The sequence below is a fragment of the Neophocaena asiaeorientalis genome, unplaced genomic scaffold (genome assembly GCF_003031525.2).
Source record: "Neophocaena asiaeorientalis asiaeorientalis breed wild unplaced genomic scaffold, Neophocaena_asiaeorientalis_V1.1 scaffold65, whole genome shotgun sequence".
Taxonomy (NCBI): Eukaryota; Metazoa; Chordata; class Mammalia; order Artiodactyla; family Phocoenidae; genus Neophocaena; species Neophocaena asiaeorientalis.
In genome coordinates this window covers 11,163,795-11,189,422 of record NW_020173215.1, presented here as the reverse complement: position 1 = coordinate 11,189,422, position 25,628 = coordinate 11,163,795, and the positions used below count along the sequence as shown (strand labels likewise).

General features: G+C 34.6%; 1 pseudogene; it reads left to right on the top strand.

Annotated features, from left to right (window-relative positions):
- Positions 1 to 23,134: 23,134 nt before the first annotated feature.
- LOC112399781 (alpha-enolase pseudogene) lies at positions 23,135 to 24,179 on the top strand (annotated as a pseudogene).
- The last annotated feature ends 1,449 nt before the right edge of the window (positions 24,180 to 25,628 follow it).

The following is a 25,628-nucleotide window of genomic DNA, read 5'->3' as shown; positions in this document are numbered from 1 at the left end:
CAGAAGAAGAAAGAGAGAAAATAACAGGAAGCAATAATGACTAAGAAATTCATAAAATTCATATCAGATATACTGAAAAGCTTTTTCACAGCAAAGGTAACCATCCACAAGATGAAAAGGAAACCTACAAAATGGGACAGATTTTGCGAATCATATATCTTATAAAGGGTTAATATCCAAAATATATAAAGAAGTCATACAACTCAGCAGCAAAAAAACCAAACAATCTGATTTAAAAATAGGCAGAAGATCTGAATAGATATTTTTTTAAAGAGGACATACAGATGGTCAACAGGTACAGGAAAAGATGCTCAACATCATTTATCATCAGGGAAATGCAAATCAAAACCAATGTGCAATATCACCTCACATCTGTTAGAATAGATATTGTGAAAAAGATAAGACATAGCAAGGGTTGGTGACAATGTGGAGAAAAGGAAACCCTTGTGCCCTACTCGGGGGAAGGCAAATTGGTGTGGCCATTATTGAAAACAGTATGGAATTTCCCCCCAAAATTAAAAATAACACTATCACATGGACAAGAAAAGGGAAAAAATGTATACAGATTGGGATGGAAGAAATAAAATTATCTTTGTTCATAGATTATATGATCATCTATGTAGAAAACCTGAAGGAACTGACAACAAAATTCTTGGAACTAGTAAGCAGTTATAGCAAGATTGTAGGATACAAAGTTAATATAGAAAAGTCAATCAATTTCTTACATGCCAGCAATGAACAAGAGGAATTTTAAATTAAAACACAATATTATTTACATTGATAACCCCCAAAATGATACACTTAAGTATAAATCTAACAAAATATGTACAAGATCTATATGAGGAAAATTATAAACTCTGATGAAAGAAATCAAAGATGAACTAAATCAATGGAGAGATATTCCATGTTCATGAATAGAAAGACTCAATATCGTCAAGATGTCAGTTTTTCACAACTTTATCTGTAGATTCAGCACAATCCCAATCAAAATCCTGGCAGGTTATTTTGTGGATATTGACAAACTGATTCTAAAGTTTACATGGTGAGGCAAAAACCCAGAATTGTCAGCATAATATTGAAGAACAAAGTTGGAGGACAGATGCTATTCAACTTCAAGACTTACTATTAAGCTGTAGTAATCAAGACTGTGGTATTGGTGAAAGTATAGACAAATAGATCAATAGAATGGGATAGAGATCCCAGAAATAGATCCATATAAATACAGCCAACTGACTTTTTGATAAAGGAGCAAAGAATAAAACAGAGAAAAGATAGTCTTTTCAAGAAAGGGTGCTGGACTTCCCTGGTGGCGCAGTGGTTAGGAATCTGCCTGCCAATGACATTCCGCAGAGCAACTAAGCCCATGCGCCACAACTACTGAAGCCTGCGCTCCTAGAGCCCATGCTCTGCAACAGGAGAAGCCACCGCAATGAGAAGCCCGTGCGCCGCAACAAACAGTGGCCCCCACTTGCCGCAACTGGAGAAAGCCTGTGTACAGCAACGAAGACCCAACGCAGCTAAAAATAAATAATTTTTTAAAAAAGAAAAATAAAGGGTGCTGAAACAACCAAACATCCACATGCACAAAAGTGAACCTAGACACAGATCTTATACCTTTCACAAAAATTAACTCAAAATAGATCACAGACCCAAATGTAAAATGCAAAACTCTAAAGCTCCTAGAAGATGACATAGGAGTAAGTCTATAGATGATCTGATGATCTTGGGTATGGTGATGACTTTTTAAATATAAATCTAACGTCATGATTCATGAAAGAAATAGTTGACACACTGGACTTTATAAAAACTAAATATCTCTGTTCTGTCAAAGACAATTTCAACAGAATGAGAAGACAGTCCACACACTTGGAGAAAATATTGGTGAAAGATACATCTGATATCCAAAATAAAATTCAACAACAAAAAAATAAACAATCTGACTAAAAAATGGGCAAAATACCTTAGTGGACACCTCACCAAAGAAGATTTTCAGAGGGCAAGTAAGCATATGAAAAGATGTTCAACTTCATACGTCATGAGAGAATTGCATACTAAAAAAAGGAGATACCAATGCATACCTATTAGAATGGTCAATATCCAAAACACTAACAATACCAAATACTCATGATGATATGGAGTAACAAGAACTTTCATTCATTGCTGGTAGGACTGCAAAATGGGACAGCCAGTTTGGAAGACTGCTTGGCAGTTTCTTACAAAACTAAACATACTTTTTATCATACTCGGCAATTGCACTTTGTTTGGTATTTACCCAAATAAATTGAAAACATGTATCCACACAAAAACCTGCACATGGACATTTATTGCATCTTTATTCATAATTGCCAAAACTTGAAAGCAACCAAGATGTCCCTCAGCAGGTGAATGGATAAATAAACTATGGTACATCTAGACAATGGAACATTATTCAATGTGAAAAAGAAATGAGCTTTCAAACCATAAAAAACATCGTGGCATCTTAAATGCCTATAACTAAGTAAAATAGACCAATCTGAAAAAGCTGCACATGGTATGATTCCAACTCTAAGACCTTGTGGGGAAAAACAAAACAATAGAGACAGTAAACACATCATGGGTTAGATGGGTGAGAGCCCAGATTATGGCTTGTCTTTCTGTTGATATCTAAAAACTTAATCTTTTACATTATATCTACAATCTACCTGGATTTTTCATTGTGATATGAATTCGGAAGTGATCTTATTTTTTCCATTTAGACATCCAGCAGATTCAATACTACTATTTATTGAAAAGTATAGACATTTCCCTGCATTACTCTGAAGTGCTATATTGTCATAAATCAGATGCCCATATTTGTTTTACCAGGTCAGTCTCTGGATTTCTATTCCATTAGTCTAGTTGTCTATCATTTACCAGTGTCATATAGTCTTTATTACTTTATAATCTTTATATCAGAAAGAACAAATCTTTTCATCTTATTACTAAAGAGAATCTTGATTATTCTTAGCTATCTGAATATTCATGCAAATGAAAAAAAGAAACTTTTACAATTTCATGCATATATTTTTGCACATGTGTACACACACATACATACACACATATTCTTTTGGGGAAATTATTGTGATCATATTGATTCCGAATTGAAATCCTTACAGTATAGTCTTCTAACCCATGAAAATGGATATCCCTTTATTTATTTGTGCTCCTTAATTTTAAAAATAATATTACATAGCTTTTGTGTAGAAGCCTTGCATATCTTTCTTAGTCTTATTCCTAGCTGTATGATATTTTTGTAGTTATAAGATGTTTTGTTGTTATTTCTTATTTTTACTATGTTTTAGTAAAATATTTTTGTTATTCTAAAAAAGTACATAGAAATATATTTACTTTTAACATAATGACTTGCTATCCAACATCATTGCCATACATAAATGATTATCTATTTATATGAACCATAATATAGATTATAACCATTTACCTATGGTATACTGATTTTTCTCTCTACTCAATTATGTCAACTGAAAAAAATACAAGTTAATGCATTTGTAGTTTCTAATGTGCCAATATTTAACAAGTAACATATGTAAGTATATAAATTTTAAAGTTAGTATTAAAAACATAGTTTAAACAAGCTGCTATTCTTTTTCTAATTTGCCTCTTCAAGTTGTGGCCATGAGATTACCTGAGGATTCTAGGTCGCTATTCATCACATGTTTCTCTCCAAAACACACCAGTAGCAGAAATTTCCCCTTAGCTTAAACAACTTTGCATAGAGCTTTGTATTCTTCAGGAATCTGGATTAATTTGGAAAAAGATTGCAGTTAAGACCATTTTCCATTTGCAGTTTTCTATTTGATTCTTTTTCTCTTATTTGATATATGTTCTTAAGGTATTTTCTTTGCATGTTACTCTGCAGCCTAGGATTACCATCATCTTCTTCCAATTTGCTCAAGGGAGTCCCATTTTATTAATTCTTTCTCAGAAAACTGTACTGTCATTTTGGTGACATCACAACCAAACAAAGGAAAACAATAACAACTTGAGTGTACCAAAGCTGGCATTGCACATATTTACTTAACCTTTTAATTATTGAACCTTATTTCTTTAGGAATCCCACAAACCCATAAGTACTTGTATTTTATCTTAGAAAGGGCATGGGTATGAAAGGAGCTATGTAAACTATCACTATAACTTGTAGTATGTTCTGAGGATCAGAGAACATCAACATTGTTTAAAATAAGTACTTTTTGCTCCCTCACCTCTCCTGAACAAAGCAATAGGCAGTTTCCTGTATGTGGCCAAGTGTTAAACTCATGGACATATTATGTTGGCCACAGCTACTAAACAATGACAGCAAACAGATCCAGAAACAGCGCTCTATAGGCTGACTATTGAAAATCAGCAGTAGGCAAACAGAAGAGATCTATCCAAATATATATCTTTTATTCGGGTGGTGACTGGCTGAACCAATCATATCTCAGTGCTTTGAAGTGTGCATACAGAAGGTACAGATGGTAATGAGACGCAAATCCTGAGAGGCACGAAAAAATACATATAGAAGTCAAGGTAGAGAATTTACAAAACAAATTAAACCAAAAGTAAACATATTGGTATTTTCACTGAATAAGAAGTTCACATCACTGAAATGCAATGGAGTAATAATCTGATCTTGGGATTCACTGATTCTAATATATGTTCCATAATCAATTATGCTTTAGTCTTGTAGTACCTGCTAGGGGTGCACGATCTTGCTGAGGTACAAGAGGGACTAAAAACAAAAAAGGGCAATGTGTAGGGAAGTGGATCAATTATGTTGCTAATGCACTAAACTGAATGAACAGGAAGTTAGAATTATGTAGAAGATAGGAATTAGGGAAGAAAATGTATTTTCAAGGTACTGATAAGTATAGCCCCTTCCATGATAATCTTACAAATGTGTGAGAGGGATCCACTATTGTATTTTTATTCTTCACTGGGTTTGGGAACATTAATTAAAGTAACCAAACAGGCACACTTCAGTCTGACAGCAAGATGACCGTTGCAGCATAGTTTTTCAGTCTCCTTTGATATCCAACAAAAATGTAGTAATTATTATTCTTTAACAACTAGGCACCTCTGTTATCAGCATCTATGTAGAAAAATTTAAAAGACAATAAAGAATATTCTGATAGCCTTGAAGTAGGGGAAGTGAAAATATTTATGTCTGTACTTCACATGACATTTTTTCAAACCCAATAGAAAGGCAACTGAGTCTTTTGGGTAGAGGGGGGTGGGTGGTAACACAGGTTTTGATTGACAGTTGAGTGGAGAGGACTACTGAAAAGAAGCAGTTCTGAGGCAGTCTAGACCCTATGACTCTTGAAAGTCAACAGTAAAATCTTCCTTTCTGACCAAAGTCATGCACTGAGGAGAAACTTTTGTGAGTAGAATCTAAATGGAGTAAGATAGGGACACTAGGGCAAAAGAAAGAAAAGCATAAAAATCACGGAGGACTGCAGTGGAGGAAGATGTCAGAAAACATAAGAAAATTAAAAATATTTTTCTCCATGGCAATACAACAAGGAGCTTTATAACCGTGAAAATAGGAAGGCTATTCTGACCAATTCTCCCATTAAAATAGAATAGGAAAACCCATCTTCTGTGACAAATAAATGAAGGTAAAATTTAGTCCCATACAATGACTTTCCTGGAAAAAATAAAGGGAACAATTGTATTATTTGGCTATGGCTGCCATAACCAAGTACCACAGACTGGGTAGCTTAAACAGAAATTTATTTCCTCATAGTTCTGGGGGCTAGAAGTTTGAGATCAAGTTGCTAGCAGGGCTGATTTCTTCTGAGGACTCTGTCCTTGGCTTGTACATGGCTGTCTTCTTTCTGAGTTTTTACTCGTCTTCCCTCTGTCTCTGCATCCTAATCTCTTCTTTTTATAAGAATAAGAGTCATACTGGATTAGGGCCCACCCTAGTGACCTCAATTAACCTTAAAGACCCTACAGTAGCATTCTGATGTACTGAAGGTTAGGACTTGAGCATATAAATGGGTGGGTGGGGCGGGGAATTCAGCCCTTAATACTGAGTAAACAGGATAACATTCTTACAATGAAAGCATGCCCAAGAAACATACACAAAAAACAGATAAAAATTTTACCTTACTCTTGCAAAATCAGTTAAAGGTTTAGAGAAGATGTTAGGAACTATGAAAAACAGCATCAATCAACTTTAGAAAAATCTAGAAATTATATTGGACAAGATAATATAAAAAGGTATCTGATCATGTTAGAAATTAGTGAACTCTAAAGAAAAAAATATGGAAATGAAATTTAAGCTATAAGGGAAACAATAATGAATAAGTATGTAGATAATGTCAAAAGGGGAAAATACATTCAACACTATTAATATATACACACATATATACCTGGTACCTGGTAAAATCAACCTAGAGTGGTTGAAACCTAACACCTTGAAATATTCAAGCAAAATTATTGTACTTCAGAGCAAAAGGAAAAACATTCTTTGAGCTTTCAGACAAAAAGTTCAAATCACTTATAAAGAAATCAAATTGACATCAGACTTTTCAACAGTAATGTTTTGTTCCAGAAAACTATGTAAGATTCTAAGGAAAGAAAGTATGATTAAAAGGTATTATATCTATCCAAATTGGCCTTCTGGTGTAAAGGCCATGGACAGATTTTAAGAACATGACAGAACACAGGGAATATTGTTTCCAAAGTTTTTCCTGAGAAAATCTACTAGAAAATTATCTTTAGAAAATGAAAACAACTGAGGATATCAACTTGAAACTGGAAGATGATAAAGTATGTGAAAGTTAAATGCTCTGACATTTTAGATAAAGCAAAAGTGGTTTAGAAAATTGAGAGTATATGAAAGTAGAATCAACTCGCTAAGTGCCTCTAAGTATTAACTGGGAGTAAAAGACTTTACTTCAGTTTGGATCTGGAGGGAAAGGGAGAGGAGAAGGAAGAAAAAGTTGCTAGTTAAATTTAATATTGTTCATAGAGGGAAACAATGGACTGAATTAAAAAGTGCAAAGACTAAGAATATTCTAAAAACTTTAGTACTAAGGTAACCATTAATCTAGAATTGCAAGGTTTTCTAAATATTAAAATATATGATGAGAGAATAAATGACCACATATTGATATACCTATATGTGAATAAGACTTTAAAATATGAGATTAGAGGCTATATATATTAATTATAGCAATAAGTAAATGAGCTTAAATCACCAATACAAAGAAAATATTTTTATTACCTAAAATTTATGCTCTATACAAGAGACAAACCTAAAAACAAAAAACCTTCAAAAGTGATAAAAATAAAAGGATACGCCAAAATGCATTTTTCAAACACAATTAAAACAAAGTAGAGGTTAAAATCTTGATATCTGAAAAGGTAAAACTTAGACCAAAAAGGTAGTATAAAATAATAAAATTACAGTTTTTTAAAGTTAAAAACAATATTGCTTAGTGAAACTGTAGCAGTCATTAATTTTATGCAAACAATAAAATAATTCTTATTAAACAGCAATTACAGCAGTGGCAAGAAGAAATAAGCAAAAACAATCAATAAAAATATAATTGAACACATCTCTCTTGATCCAAGGCAGATCACATGAGCAAACTTTGTAAAGACATTGAAGTACTGAACATTTATCATCAATAACTTAGACATTATATATTGAAATCTTAGTCTAGATAGAGGTACTACGCTTCTTTAAGTGCAAAGAAAATGTTCATGAAAATTGACCATTTTTATGCCACAGAAGAAATCTTAATACATTCCCAAAAATAGAAATAAAACTCTCTGAACTCTTTTTAATAAAACTAGAAATACATAATAAAATTGAAAAACATAAAATTCTTCTACCTAGAAACACACAATGTTAACTCTTGGATGAAACTGGAAATAGACATCAAACTGCAACATGCCTCAGAATTTTAGCAGGACATAATCAGAATCTGGAATGCAACTAAAGTAGTTATCAGAGGAAAGTGAATAGCATTCAATTATATCAATAACAATTAGAAAAATAATATAAAATAAATACTAAATTTTTAAAAAGTTATTTAAAAGCCAACAATAAATTAAAACAAAAGAAAACAGAAAGAACTTGAGGGAATTGTCACCTAAATTAAAATGTGCCTTCAGTTATTGGTACTAAATCTGTGAAGAAACAGAATTCCTACCCTCATAGAGCTTTCAGACAACTTGGATGAAAAAGGTCAGTTTAGGAAGACAGGTTGTTTTCTTTTCCTCCCAAAGTTACAGTGTTCAGGTAACAATTACTAACACAATATGGTTGCAATTTGACTATACATACAAATCTTTAATATTGAAGTATTTGAGATTTATCAATAGAGATAGTGCTTATCAATAGCCACAAAATAAATCCCCCATTCCAACACAGTTTCCTCATATTAATAATTTGTAATATATTTACAGTATATTTCAGGAGAGTAAGTGTTTTTCTTTCCAGAATCTATTAAAATACTTTTTCCCATGCATCCATATTTGTAAGAACAATTTGATGGATATGATGGTTTCTGTTTGATCAATATTAATTTAAAGCTGTTGGATATCCTTGGAGAGCTAATTAAGAAGGTAAAAATTTTTCCACGTTAATGTTTTCAAGTGACAGTAGATTTAAGAGGTAATGAACATTATTTACTTAAAAAGAAAATGTTTTCCCTTATGCAATTACTGTTAGAGGAATCATTAGCTACAACAAAAGCTCTATGAGTCAGTTCAACATATGTCTCATTCTATAATTTATACTTCTTCTTAACAGTCTGTGATCCCTTGGGTCAAGATTACTTTAGAAATACAAAGAGAACCCCTAAAACTAAATAATTTCTATTATATAATGAACATGTAAATTAGCTGCTAAATTACTTGTATTTAATTAGTAATTTTGCATAATGACATACATTCTCTTTGGGTCTCTTCAGACTCTGACAGATAACACTTTACAAATGTTACTTAAGTTCCAATTACAGCACAAACCTTTTAGAAATGTACTATTAATCTAAATATGCAAATGTGAGCAATTCTGGTATTCCTTAGGCAAACTATGATTCAACATTCCTGCGAAAGTGTACCTTGGCTCATTCTGAATTCAGTGTTTTTGTTTCTTGTTTCTTACATGAGAGACTAAAAATGTCAATTTTTTAAAGTTCATAAGTGGATAACGTGTACAATTTTTAGAATCAGCTCATTTCACTTGTAGTTTAGAAATTAAAATTTAAAAACTATCTTCTGATGTAAAAGTTCTTTTGGTAGTTACCATTAAAATAACCATGTAAAACATGGCTGCTGCTAATCACATCACAGCAGTGTTCCACTTGAGTTGTTCTAATCTTGTCATAGTTACTTTGTGTCTTAAGCTATGACATGGAATTCACTTAGGAGAGCAATACATTTAACTCAAATAAAAAGGATCAAAATATAAAATATGGGGCTTCCCTGGTGGCGCAGTGGTTGAGAGTCCGCCTGCCAATGCAGGGGACACGGGTTCGTGCCCCAGTCCGGGAAGATCCCACATGCTGCGGAGCGGCTAGGCCCGTGAGCCGTGGCCGCTGAGCCTGCGCGTCTGGAGCCTGTGCTCCTCAACGGGAGAGGCCGCAACAGTGAGAGACCCACGTACAGCAAAAAAAATAAATATATATATAAAATATGTGTTTACTTAATAGATATTAATTGAGTGCCTACAGTGTGTCAGTCTAAATCTTGGGGATGGAGCAATGAGGAAGGCAGACAAGGTTTTCCCTCTTTAAGAAAGTGCAAATTCAGATTATGTGTGTGTATAAGGGAGCATGTTATGTGTGTGAAGCTGTTATGTATGTGTGTGGAGGGGGGAGGAAAATAGATAATGGATGACTAGGGGGACAAAATAAAAATATATGATCAGAGTTTATAAAGTGATGTAGAAAAAATAAACAGGGTTATTTGATAGAGAGTGACTGGGATAAGGTGTCTACTTTAAATAGGGCCTAGAATCCCCTTCCATTGTACACATAAATACAAAGTAGATTTTACACAGCTCTCATGTACATCAAAGGTAAATACTGGGTAAATTTTGGGGAGACTGAACTTTGCTTTGTTTGGAAGTTAACCAGGAGTTGTTTAACATTTTGAAAAATCATCTCATCCTTATCCTTAGTAATACAATTTGTGATATATGCGTCATCAATAAGGTCCCTGCACTGGTACACTTGTATCAGTCTGTGATTGCACTGGTACAATAATGGTGATTTTAGATCTTATTTTAAAATGATAAATATAAAGAAAAATTATCTACATGATTCAGTTGAATTTTTTTTTTTTTTTTTTGTCGGTACACGGGCCTCCCAATGCCGTGGCCTCTCCCATTGCAGAGCACAGGCTCCGGACACACAGGCTCAGCGGCCATGGCTCACGGGCCCAGCCACTCCGCAGCATGTGGGATCTTCCCGGACCGGGGCACGAACCCGTGTCCCCTGCATTGGCAGGCGGACTCTCAACCACTGCGCCACCAGGGAAGCCCTCAGTTGAATTTTTGTTGGGTTTTATCACTTCATTCCAAAATGAACATCTTGGGTACATTTAATCTACTGACAAATTTTTTTCTAATTAAACAGCGAAAATATCAAGAATAAATGCAAATTTTAAAAAGAAACACATTAACCACACAATTCTGAAATTTAAAGACATTTTTGGAAAGTATTGTGCTGTCATTAGGATATTTAAAAAATTTTTAATCCAGAATGATCAAAGTTTCTTTTTTTTCTTATATAAAGTACAAATAATACAAAATATGATGAACTATGCAATATTAGAGAAAAATTTATCTTACCAGCTATATGTGAAGTTATTTGTATTGTGATGATAGTTCAAATCTAATAATTTACATCTTTTCATTGAACAAAAATACAGTTTTCATATAAATCAATGAGAAAGCAAAAATAAATGAAGTATATAATAAACTGAAGTTACCACATGCACAATTCCAAAGGAATGAAAAAATAATAGAGGAGATGTCATTTAGAATACCAGACTGTAATACACAGTTTGTTAACATTTGAAACCTTTAAAATCAGTTCACAGGAAAAAATATTCCCTTTTCAAATGACACCGCTTGTACAACAGATGGAATACTAACTTGGGATAGTGGGTAACACAGGTTTACAGCCAACTTAAAAAAGAAACACCAGGTGTTTTAGCAATTTATTGCATTATTCATCAACAGCACTTAGTTGCCAAGAACTTTGAAAAAGACTTACAAATTCAATGAAGTTACTGAGCTATTAATGCATAATGTATAATAATGTATAATAATAATCAGTGCAAAATGTATAGTAATTTCTGGAATGATAGATTATTTGGTAACCTTTTACTTCCACATTGAGCTACAGTGACCCTTCAAAGAAACTTTAAAATTATATTTTTCACCATTTTATTGTAGATTTTTTTAATTCAGTGAAAAATTAAAAATTGACATTAAAATACAGCAAATGGTATGATAATTTTTTCAGATATATATGCAAAGTTAAAAGAAGTCTGTCTTAGGCTACATGGAAATGAGGTATATCTCACTAAAGTGTAAGGAGTGATCAAGGAATTACTAAAAACTGTACATAGTATAAAAGTAGCCTTACTCATGAGAATTTTTAAGGTTTCCCATACTGGTTGAAATTTGATGCGGATGTATTTAAACAAAATGATTTGGAAACATATTGCTATTATTTGGTTGCTGTCAAAAATTAATTATGATTCTAAGGGTCAGCATGAACTAGCAATATTGAATTTATCTGAAGTGAATGTGGAATGTGCTAACCAAGAATTTGGAGGAAGAATTAATTGATTTAGAAGATGATTTTATGGCATAGAATGATATAATGAGTTGAGCTATAAAATCTTTTGGGTCCAGTTAAGGCTTTCATGCTTATTTCTTTAGAAAGAATTACATATACATATAAATTACATATACAGGGGGCTTTCCTGGTGGCGCAGTGGTTGAGAGTCCGCATGCCGATGCAGGGGACACGGATTCGTGCCCCCAGTCCAGGAAGATCCCACATGCCGCGGAGCAGCTGGGCCCGTGACCCATGGCCACTGAGCCTGCGCGTCCGGAGCTTGCGCTCCGCAACGGGAGAGTCCACAGCAGTGAGAGGCCCGCGTACCGCAAAAAACAAACAAAAAAACAAACAAAAAGTTACATATACATTTGCAGCTATATATTTATTTGAAAATAATTTTATGTTGATAGTGTACTTACTGTAACAAAAGCAACTGCAAATATGTAACAGGAGATTTCAGAAGATTGGCAACAGAATTATTTTTTAAGAAAATTTAAGAACGTTAAATTAGCAGCAACTCATGAAATGTTGTGATTATACTGAAATTCATTAATAGAATTTGTTTTAAAATATTTAATACAATTTTCCTACTACATATTTTTTGTTTTTATCCAAGAATGATAAATCCATGTTATGTAAATTACATATCGAAATTATTTATTATTTTTCACTTTCCTTGCTTTCCAAATATAATCCGATACTGACACAGATGCATGCCTCAAACTTTCCTACAGCTTTTTGTTTTATTATTTTTTATTTATTTTATTTTATTTTTTTGCTCACTTCTCCCTCCCTTCTCTTCTCTCTCCCTCCCTCCTTCCCTCCCTTCCTTCCTTCCTTCCTTGCTTCCTTCCTTCTTTCCCTCCTTCCTTCCTTCTTCCCTTTTCCTTTCTACCTTCCTTTCTGTACCTCTTATATGGACAACTCTACTAGCCTTAAATTATTATATATATATGTAAGCATTGAACCACTGCATTTTTTCTTGCTCAAATTTTACATTTTGAAATGCATTTTAAATAAATAAATCACCTTTCTTGCTATTATCCTTACATTATAATTCGATTTATAAAATATATTTTAAAATTAAGGGTTCATAAGTTAATTATCTGTGAATTTAGTTTCAGAATATTAAGTGGAAATTATAAAATTTTATTATAAACATGTTTAAGCTTAACAAAGTTAAGAATTATTGATTTATATAATCTCTACATGTGTTAAAATACAGGTCTGTTTTTCATAAGTCTCCAATATAACAGGGGATGAAAAATAACAAAATTTTAGTTCCTTTCATGTAGAATTTTTGGCCAATGTAGCAACTTGACTGGGTGTGGCATCTGAACTCCTTTTATATTGTTCTGCTGCCCTTTTCAACATGGCTTCCAATGCATTGTTATTCTAGTTCTTGTCATCCCATCTCCTTACTAACTAGGAAGGAGGAGGGAAAGGAAAGAGGACAAAAGGGGAATATGCTTATCTCTTTTTAAAGCACCAGCAAATTTCTTTATATGGGTACACATGTTCTAAATTAAAATTATTTTTATTAATAAAAAAAGAGGAATATAATTCTTGCTGGACAATGTAGTTATTGGGAAACACTTAGCTGACACTGTAGCACCCAAATAAGTTAATGAGCAACTTGCAGGTAGGTTTGTGTCTTGTTCTTTCAAAAGTATCACCTAGCACAATACTTACGCATACATAAGAAGTAAACACTTGTGTAAAAAATGAGTGGTATAAAAAAATAAATTATACAAAGAAAAGGTCACTCAGAACTTAATGAGAGTTTAACAAGATAAAGACTTGATGATAAAAACTTTATTTTCTTAATATGGAGTAATTCCATTCTTTTTATTTATCAACATTGGTTGATTTTAAATACCACAAATGTGCTCAATTAGAGGACCATCTGTGGGGTTATTAAACTTCCATGTTTCTAACAATAGTATTCAAATGAAGACATCTGTATTTTTATGAACCATCATTTTCTTTTCCTTTGACTTTTTAGTCATCATCTGCTTTTTTAACCAGTAGGTGAACTGGTTAAAAATAAGTTACATAAGAAATTTTCTAGTGTTTTTTTACTTATCCCTGCCTTTTCCAAAAGTCTCTATTTGAAGTGGTTAAAAGAAAGAAAAAGAAATCTCGTATTTAAATAAAAAGTGCAGAGTATTTGCCAAAGCAATATAAAGTAAATGTTGATTGTGCAACTGTGTTTTTCCAGAATATCCAAGTTTGGCTGTTAAAATAAATATAGTCACTATTGACATTAACAAAAAGAATTTGGTACACTTCATCTTAACCCACACAATTGGATTAACTCTTACCTCTGACAAATTCAATGCCCTGATGCAGGAATCTCTCAGTATATGTTTGTAAATTTGATCTTTTTAAGACTGTCACATGGAACCTGAGTATTCAAGTATTAAATCTTTTATCACAATTAAGAGGGAACTGTTGCCTTATTTTTTGCTCTGGCTACAGCAATATTGCCTCCTATTCTGCTTAACAAGTGGTAAGCCTGGATTCTGTTCCCTATTCTTAAAACAAGATGACACAGCTTGACTATCCATCCTGCTATCACTGAGTCTTATCTTTCCAGATATTTACCCCATGAGTCTTGGTTTCTCAAATGGCTGCCCTACAGAAACGGACAAATTTTTATTTATCTCATTCAAGCAGTTCTTTATGTGGGTGTCAGAAGAGTGATTGAGGCACTGTGGTTGCCAATATTTTACAGATAATTCAGTGAAAAGTTTATATATATATTTTTTCTTTTCATGTTTATCATATCCTTTTCCTAGATTTCTTACACAAGATCTTTTGGGGAAATGAAGGGCAGGCAAAAACTTGATAATACAAAATACACATTTTAAAAATTATATTTCTCACCTAGTGCTATTTTTCTTAAGCAATACTTATTTGCCTTGATTCTCATCTTTCTTAGAAGAGCACTCTCAAGGGAGACTTCTAGATCTCTTGTATAAGCATACCCTTGGTAATCAATTCCAGTGGCTCACCAAACATACCAAGATACATCTGAATCATAGCTGAATCCCTCTTAGTTTATCCAGCTGAGACACTGGCCTTATGAATAATCAGCATGTCATCAGTATATGCTCATGCCTAACTGAAAGTCTAATTTAACAACCAAGAAAAGATTAAATACCCTAGATACAGTAGCATGATTATTATGGAGAAGTATATTCTTAATTTTTTGTTTGTTTGTGCTAAGAATTCACCCTAGATTAGACCTTTTTGATGAGAGCAATATGGTTTCTTAATTCAAAAAGAACCTCTTATACATACTGGATTCTCAGCAATCTCGTTATGGTTTTGTGTTTGAATTGAGGAGGATTGTATTTGCTATCATGGATATTGGAATCTAGATTCCAGTCACATTTCTGCCATTTTCTGTCTGGGTTTACTATATGAAAGCTTTGTTAAGTTTTAAGAGTTTCTATTTTTTTCTTTATAATGTGATACTAATTGTGCCTAGATCTGAGAGTTGATGTGAGAATTAAACAAGGGAAGGTAAAGAAAAAAATACTTTGCATAGATAAGTATTCAGGAAATTGTAGTTACAGTTATTGTTATTAATTTGAGGAGATGTCAGTATTAGTTTGTTGATTAATATGTATTATTTTCATTAGAAAAATCTTCTCCAGAACACTGTATTATTTAGCGCCAAAAAAAAAAAAAAAGAAAAAGAAAAATCTTCTCCAGAACACTGTATTATTATTATTATTATTTTGGCCTTTAAAATAAAACTATTATTTTGGCCTTTAAAATAAAACAGCCAGGGCTTCCCTGGTGGCGCAGTGGTTGAGAGTCCACCTGCCGATGCAGGGGACGTGGGTTCGTGCCCTGATCCTGGAAGATCCCACATGCTGCAGAGTGGCTGGACCTGTGAGCCATGGCCGCTGAGCCTACGCATCCGGAGCCTGTGCTCCGCAACGGGAGAGGCCACAACAAGTGAGAGGCCCACGTACCGCAAAAAAAAAAAAATAATAATAATAAAATAAAAAATAAAACAGCCAGTTATTTTACCAGCAAAATGGATTTTTTCGGGAGGAAATTGCAATTCAGAGCAAGCAAGCTATAGCAAGAGCCAATGACAAGTCTAACAAGCAAAGAAGAGGAATGCTACTTTATGAAGAAAAAAGAGGAAATTGGGAGGGGTTGTATTGAAACAAAGTTCACTTATTAAAAGTAAGAGTTCAGGATGGTGTAGCACTTCCCGCTGGCTGGACTTGATGCTGGGCAAGGAGAATTCTTCCTGTTAGGGTCTATAATTAACGTCTTCCTGTTGGGGTCTGTCACTGATGTGAAATGGTATTGCCTGAGGGATTCCCCTTCTGACCTCCTGACTCCATTTTTTTTTTTTTAATAAATTTAATTTATTTTATTTTTATTTATTTTTGGCTGCGTTGGGTCTTCGTTGCTGCACACGGGCTTTCTCTAGTTGCGGTGAGCAGGGGCTACTCTTCATCATGGTGCGCGGGCTTCTCATTGCAGTGGCTTCTCTTGCTGCAGAGCACGGGCTTTAGGCACGCGGACTTAAGTAGTTGTGGCTCGGAGGCTCCAGTAGTTGTGGCTCGTGGGCTCTAGAGCACAGGTTCAGTAGTTGTGGTGCACAGGCATAGTTGCTCCACGGCATGTGGGATCTTCCCGGACTAGGGCTCGATCCCATGTGCCCTGCATTGGCAGGCGGATTCTTAACCGCTGCACCACCAGGGAAACCCATGACTGCATTTTAAATGAGCTTTCCTTTATTCTGTTTCACACATACATGTAATAAAATATAGTGAACATAAAATTCTGAGCAAAATAGTTTTTCATATAATTACCTAAGTGAAATCGTAAATATTTTGGAAGTTAATTTATAATCACACCTATTAGAATTACACTAAAAATGGTAATTATGCAACAGAATGAAATTGATGTGTTAAGTTTATTGTGGTGATCATTTGCCCTATATAAATGAATCAAATCATCACATTGTACACCTTACACTTACATATGCTATATGTCAATAATCTCAATAATGCTGGGAAAAAAGATATGAGGGGACAAATTCTATGTATTGTTCATCTCTATAATAAATTCTAGAAATGTTTTTAAAAACGTTTAAAATTTTTAAAAAGGAAAACGATGGAGGCAGAGTTTTGAGTGATGTGTTTATAAGAGTGCCTGGGGCCACCAGAAAAAAGAAGGATCCTCCTCTGGGTCCTCTAGGACAAGCACAACCCTACTGATAGCTTGATTTTGGACTTCTGGCCTCCAACAATGAAAATAAATTTCTACGTTTTAAGAAAGAAAGAGGGCTTCCCTGGTGGCGCAGTGGTTGGGAGTCCGCCTGCCGATGCAGGGGACACGGGTTTGTGCCCCGGTCCGGGAAGATCCCACATGCCGCGGAGCGGGGGCCCGTGAGCCATGGCCGCTGAGCCTGCGCGTCCAAAGCCTGTGCTCTGCAATGGGAGAGGCCACAGCAGTGAGAGGCCCGCGTACCGAAAAAAAAGAAAAAAAGGATTGCAGTAACCTATCTAAATGGTTAGCATTCTACATTTCGGAGACTCACTTGTTTCCAGAATGCAAGCATATGACTGACATTTTTACTGATTAGATAGCTTCCTTATTAAACTTGGGTGAGGAAATGAGCAAAACCGGGTGGCAGCTATACACTTCTTTCAGCGAGCGTACAGGGGTTATTCTAGGGCAGCTGTGTGGCATTCATGGAGCAGCTGGTCCTGAGAGTCATATATGCAGAGGGATGCGTGACACAGGCATTATTGTCTTAGCTGGAGAAATCCTGCCCTGTGGCTAGTTGTTTCCTAGATTCCATGCATCTGGCTGCTTTGTTCCAAGCTGTGAAGTACCCAGGACTGACTATCAAGCACTCCTGAAAATGCTCTGAGATGTCTAAAATTCTCTAAGAAATCCTTTCCTACTTAAATAAGTCGTAATGCAATATGTAAGAATATTTGCAGATACATAGATTTATACCTCCATTTCTTGATTTACCTAATTAAGCAGCGACCATTGACACCCTGCTCTGAAAGATGGAATGCTTAGCACAGTTATACAATCTTCCAACTGATTTCCTCTTTCCTCTTACAAATATTTCAGAAAGGTGTGGTTATTTTTTGGTTAGCCTTATAATTTTAAATTACATGATACAGGGTATAGAGTTATTAAGTTTCTTTCCGTGTAACCTTTTTATACATAAATATCCCAACCTCTAACACCGTATCATTATTTTTTTTACTTATCAGGATTTATAACTTTTACCATAAACATGCACTGGATAATTATACATTAAATTCACAGGAGTAATTATTTTTCATAGCCAAGCTAGGAGATACCACAGGAACAAAACATATATATATGTGTGTGTATATATATATATAAATATATATATACACATATACATACGTATATATATTTAATGTGATAGCACATTTATATTAACTTAAGTGCTGTACTTCATATGCCACTAACTTGATGTAGAGATTTCTCTCCTAAAAATCTTCAATAAATTAGGAACAAAGGAAATGAGGCCCACAATTGTTGAAATATGAGTTACATAAAGGCCGTTTTATACTGACAACTACCTTTTGATATTCCTTTATTCATTCATTCACCTTCTCATTTATTCTACTAAACTAATGTTCCTTTTCTGTGTGTGGTGGTGAAATGAGTTGAAAGGGATTGAGGGAGTGATATTTCTTTGAGTGAGGGATATTCTGTATAAAAGTTTAGAATATCCATGGGCCTATATAAAAGATTTTTTTAAAGTGATTTTAATGTGAGTGATACTCTGAAGGTTGTGACTGATTATCTGAAGATACTGGGAAACATTCCTCCAATGGGATTCTTATAAACATTTTATAACATTGATGTTATATTGACTTGTTAGACATCTTGTCTAATTTATAGCCAGTCCACCCTATTTTAGGCCTTGAATAGCTATTAACATTTAGAATTTACAGATAAACAGGTAATAGATAAAATAATCTAATCTGATTATCCTTTACCCTTGTACAATGATCACCTTATATAGAAATGCTTTTCTTCTTCAGCATAATTATCTGTTGAAAGAGTCATTTTCTTAATCACTGTCCTATAAGAGTTTCAGGTAATTATTGGGGGAAAACTGCTTTCTTTTATCAAAGTTGTTTCTCAGTGAGCAATGATCACCAGCTAATTAGAGATTTTTTTCATTTAGGTGAATGGGTGTCGGTTAAGCAACACAAGCCAATATTTAGGTTCATAATTCCCCATCAGAAACTATAAAAAATTCAAAGTACACTTCAATAACTCAATTATACAAAGTGTACAATATAATTAAGTTACTGTATGCTCTACCACAGAAAGATTTTTTTTAACTGAAGTATAGTTGATTTATGATATTGTGTTAGTTTCAGGTGTACATCAAAGAGATTCAGTTATTTTTCCAGATTATATTCCACTATAAGTTATTACAAGATATTGAATATAGTTTCCTGTGCTATACAATAAATTCTTGTTGCTTAGCTGTATATAGTAGTTTGTATCTGTTAATTGCATACTCCTAATCTGTCCCTCCCTCCCTCCTTCCCTCTCCCCTTTAGTAACAATAAGTTTGTTTTCTGTCTGTGAGTCTGTTTCTATTTTGTATATAGATTCGTGTTATTTCTTATATTCCACATGTAAGTGATATCATATAGTATTTGTCTTTGACTTATCTCACTAATCATTATATTCTCTAGGTCCACCCATGTTGCTGCAAATGACAATATTTCATTCTTTTTTATGGCTGAGTAATATTTCATTTCACATCGTTTTAAGCCAATCATCTGTTGATGGCCACTTTGTTGTTTCCATGTCTTGGCTATTATAAATAGTGCTGCAATGAACATTGGGGTACATATATCTTTTCAAATTAGGGATTTTATTTTTTTCTGGGTATATAACCAGGAATGGGATTGATGGATCATATGGTAACTCTATTTTTAGTTTTTTAAGGAACCTCTACACTCTTCTCCATAGGGGCTGCACCAATTTACGTTCCCACCAACAGTGTAGGAGGGTTCCCTTTTCTACACACTCTCTTCAGCATTTATTATTTGTAGACTTTTTATGATGGCCATTCTAACCAGTGTGAGGTGATACCTTGTAGTTTTGATTTGCATTTCTCTCATAATTAGCAATGTTGAGCATCTTTTCATATGCCGCTTAGCAATCTATATATCTTTTTTGGAAAAATATCTATTTAGGTCTTATACCCATTTTTTGATTGGTTTGTTTTTTTGATATCGAGCTGAATGAGCTGTTTGTATATTTTGGAGATTAACCCCTTGTCAGCTGCATCATTTGCAAATAATTTCTCGTGTTCTATAGGCTGTCAAAAAATTACAGATTTTTTATGTTCTATGTGTAGCTTGGTCTTCTTAATATCTAACCTTGCCAGTTCAGTTGTTGGTACTGATTATCTCAACTATATTATAACAAGGATTATATGAGGAAACTTTGTAAATTGTAATATTTGCATCACCTTGATAATGTTTAGAAACTCATTTTTTCCTCATGTTCAATGGCTAAAGAAGAAGTGATCTCAATATGATCAAGTTGATGCCAAACATCTAAACATGGAACCTGTTTTTGACAAAATAAAGCTCTCAAAAATAGTACACACTTTCCTGTGAGGTTTATCTGATAATATATCTGATATTTTTTTTAAAATGTGTGTGATATTTATGTTGTTCTGTTTGGTTCATGTGGTAGTTCATGTATAAGGTGGGAGAATATGATTGACAATGTAATTGAGAATTTTGGGTATAAAAAGAGTGGGGTTTCCTGAATGGAGTCAGCAGTCAGGAGTTTCATCTCTTTATATTACCATATTTTGTCTAGGGCACTCTTTTTATTTTATAGTAAAATAAGAAGCCAAGCAGAACAATAGAGACATTAAATACGTTGGATATAAATAAAGGCAAGATAAATTTTAGAAGACAATAAATACGGATATGGGTTATGTTGAAATAGAGTTCACCATAAAATGTATGTCATAATATATTATTCAAATTATCAGTTTCTTATAGAGTCAGTAATTCATATGCAAACAATTTTTACTTTCACACAGATAATTAAAATGGATTCTGTTTGTTGTGTGAATTTCCTTTCTCCTTGATTCCAAATTAGTTCCCTCAGAGGGCTGGTTCATTTTTCTGAGACAAAACAGGATTCACCATCTTCCTTTTTCCTCCTTGGAATAGGCTGAAATTTTAAAATTCCCTTTTAGTTCAGCCACTAGTAATTTCACCTATGAAAGCTTTAAAATATTCAGAAAATTGGAAAGGCTCATTAAGAATAAAGAAGTTTGTATTTAAATAAACTAGAATATTGATTCTGGAAAAATTATCTAAACATATATAATCTTTAACTAAGGTGATTTTTATTCACATTAAATAGATCACATGAACAGTAAAGTTGAGTTTGGACATAAAACCTTTGAACATTTGTTGAACTCAAAATTGTGACTTGTTTTTTTACTCATTAGACTAAATACTAATTTGTTCTGTAAACTTTATGAAAATTCATGTAGGTAATACTCTTGGTCTATACTACTGAAGAAATTATCTGTGGGGTGTATTTCAAAAGAATGTGAATGTTCTGAAAACCAACATCTGAACATAATCTCCAAGTATACAAAGTGATGATTTAGCATATTTAAAGTACTAAGGAGGTGGAAAGGTAGAAAAGTGACAATTTTTTCTTTTTCTTTTTTTTTTTTTGCTGTTGGTGTTTTATTTGTACTTGATTTTGAAAATAGAGTAATTAAAAATGAGGGGCAGACTATAATCAAAATGAGTTAGAAGGAATTTTGTTATGTTAGAATGAGTAAGGATAGTTGTTTCTCTTGTATTCATTTGTGGAACATGTAACAAGGCTATTCTTCAGATCAAGAATTTCAGTGAATTGATGGGCTACAGAATTCAAACAGTACATTTAATGTATGTGCACATGTAACTTTATAGCTTATTATAGAATTCTTTCAGTCTAATTTCAATTTTCTAACCCTATTCATTCCTATCTCATTTTTTCTATTTTTTATATAATAAAGCTTGGATGGCACTTATCTGGTCCAAAGGTTATTTCAACCCTTTCCAACAAATGAATTAAAGACTTCAACAAACAAAACCTCAGTTGCATATCATTGCATCTTTATTTCATGCATCAATTTACCTAATATCCTATAATTATGTGAATCCTTTAACTTGAATTGGAGAAGAACTTGAATTAACTTGAATATGGAACAACATAATGTTTTGTTTCATTTTTTTTCTTTCTTGGGAACTCTGTGAATTAATTATGTAAATACACAGCAAATTTGAAACTAAAAGTCACAAACCACGTCTTTTTTCTTTTCTTTTTTTTTTTGCGGTACGCGGGGCCTCTCAGTGTTGCGGCCTCTCCCGTTGCGGAGCACAGGCTCTGGACGCGCAGGCTCGGCGGCCATGGCTCACGGGCCCAGCCGCTCCGCAGCATGTGGGATCTTCCTGGACCGGGGCACTAACCCGTGTCCCCTGCATCGGCAGGCGGACTCTCAACCACTGCGCCACCAGGGAAGCCCCACAAACCACGTCTTAAAATCTAGACATAATTTTCCCTGCCGTGATAGGATAGAAGCACACTTTATTTTGAAATTAACATTGGTAATTTACCAATACGATAAACTTTTCTGCAGTGATATGAGGGGATCTGGATAGTCAGATGAAAATTACAACTTCTGATTTTAATAAAATTATTGTTAAATTCCTTTGTGGAAACATTACTCTCTAAAACCTTAGGCTTGGTGGCTTAAAACCTCAGGCATTTATTTTGTCACAGTCCTGGAAGCTAGAAATCCATTATCAAGGTGTCAGTAGGACCATGTTTCGTCTGACAGCTTTAGGAATAACTCCTTCCTTTCCTCCTCCTAGCTTCTGGTGGACCCTGCGACCCTTGGCATTCCTTAGCTTGTAACTGCATCACCCTGATCTCTGCTTTGTCCTCACATAGGCTTCTTCCCTCTGTATGTCTCTTTTGATGTGTCCTCCTTTTAAGGACATCAGTCACTGGATTTAGATCCCAGCCTAATCCAGTATGACTCCATCTTAATTAATTACATCTGCAAAAACCCTATTTCCAAATGAGGTTACATTTTGGGGTTCTGGTTAGACATGAATCTTGAGAGGACACTATTCAATCCACTACAATTACCAGATAAAAATTTTAGGTAAATGTATTATATTTGTAGATCAGAGGAATTATGTAAACTGAGCATTTGGAACAAGTAGAAGACTGACAGATGGATGATAGAGATGAATGAAATGGAAAATAAATCTAAATCTAGTACTAACTTCATTTTGGGAGGGACCCTGGCTGTCTGTAAGGCTAGGTTTTTTATAAAGTGTGCCCCTGTACCTCCAAATTTCTGACTTGACTGACAACTCTGAAGTCATCTTGTCCATTCCAGCCTTCAGTGTGATCGACAATGGTTCTCACGCTGGCAACAAGCTGGCCATGCAAGACTCTCTGATCCTCCCTGTTGCTGAATCAAACTTCAGGGAAGCCATGCACATTGGAGCAGAGGTTTACCACAACCTGAAGAATGTCATCAAGAAGAAATATGGGAAAGATGCCACCAATGTGGGGGATGAAGGCTGGTTTGCTCCTGAAGAAGAAAGAAGCTCTGGAGTTGCTGAAGAATGAGATCAGGATAGCTGGCTACACCGATGAGGTTGTCATTGCCGTGGACTTGGCTGCCTCTGACTTCCTCAGGTCAAGGAAGTGTGACCTGGACTTCAAGTCTCCCAATGATCTCAGCAGGTACGCCACACCTGACCAGTTGTTCGACCTGTACAATTCCTTCATCAAGGACTACCCATTGGTGTCTATTCAAGATCTCTTTGACCAAGATGACTGGGAAGCTTGGCAGAAGTTCACTGCTAGTACAGGAATCCAGGTGGTGGGGGACAATCTCTCAGTGACCATCCTGAAGCAGATTTCCAAGGCCGTGGGTGAGAAATCATGCAACTGCCTCCTGCTCAAAGTGTAGCAGATCGGCTCCCTGGCCAATTCTTTTCAGGTGTGCAAACTGGCTCAGTCCGATGGGTGGGGCATCGTGGTGTCTCATAACTCATAACCGAAATTATCTTCATTGCTTACCTGGTGGTGGAGCCCTGCACTGGGCAGATCAAGACTGGTGCACCTTGCCTAACCCAGTGCTTGGCCAACTACAACCAGATCCTCATAATTGAAGAAGAACTGGGCAGCAAGGCTAAATCTGCTAGCAAGTAGTTCAGAAACCAGGTAGCCAAGTAAGTTCTGGGCAGGTGAGCACCTGAGCCTTTCATTCACTAGTTGGCTGGCTAGAACCCTGCTTCTGATGTTTACGCAGATAGTTCAAGGTCTCAGTTGATACATGTAGGGGCTTCTGGTAGTTAATGCCCTTCTATTATCCCTGTGATGTTCTCTCACTGCTTCCTTAGAACTGCTTCAGAAGCCAAGTTGACCATCTGAAACTCTGTTGGAAACCTTAGCTCTGTAATCATGTCATTGACCCAAATCATAGTTTTTCTTATCTTTCTTTCCACCAACTGTCTGGAGCCATGAGAATCTACAGTGCAACCTCTGAGGTGTCCACAGGCAAGATCCTTAGTGGTTCTGTGTGCAAAATAAAAAGATCTCAGTGACCAGTAAAAAGAAATTAAAGTATCAAAAAGAACATTTAATTAATAAAAGTTAATATATCAGGAAAACTTTTTCATACCCCTTCATTTTATCCTATAACAATATAATATGTTCTTTTTGGTGAACAAAGAAAAATTCACGTAAAACAATTTTCTTTGTTGTTTTTACAAAGTAAAATTTTTACAAAGTACTGAGAAAAGTTTAATTATGTTTTGGGGTATAATGATTTTCATGCACAACTGTGAGATCTTAATTTTTTTGTTCTTTTTTTTTTTATTGTGAGTCGTAACATACAGACAGTAAAGTATATAGGACACAGTCATACAGCTTCAGGATTCTTTTCACAAATGCCTCTGTAATCACAAACAGTTCAAGAACAGGACTTTTCCAGTATTCTAAAAGTCCCTTTCATGTCCCCCTCCAATTACAACCCCCTCTTTCTTTCTCTAAAATAAACACTATCCTGAATTCTAACACGATATAGTAGTTTTGGCTGCTTTGTACTTTATCTTCATAGAATCACGTAGCATGTACTTATATGAGTCTGACTTCAGTTACTTGACATAATGTTTGTGTGACCCATCCCCATCTTTGAGTGGTTTTACTTTACTTCATATATTTTCATGGCTATTTATTAATATCCCCAAATTTACATATCCCTTCAACTGCTTATGGACATTTGGGTTATTCTGAGTTTAGGCTACTATGAAGAAAGTTGCAAAACATTAAAAAAAAAATCCTTGACCATGAAGTCGTCACACATGTGCATGTCTTTCTATTGTGTTATTATTTAATTAATTAATTAAACTCTGTTGCTAACTCTGATACAAATCCTAGGAGTCCAGGAATGCCAAGAGTGGGCAGGTTCTGTATATTGAGTTGGGACTTGGAAAAATCTATTCCCCAGGTATCAAAGTGAACAGAATAAAAACATAGCCCTTAAAGCAACTGTCATCAGTTTTGAAACACCTCCATCCCTAAAATTAGCTTAATAAAATTGATCACAATTGTCTACAAAATTATTAGTATAAGCATAATTTACCAAACAACTCAGGTAAAAGTTAGTCCTATAGATAGGCC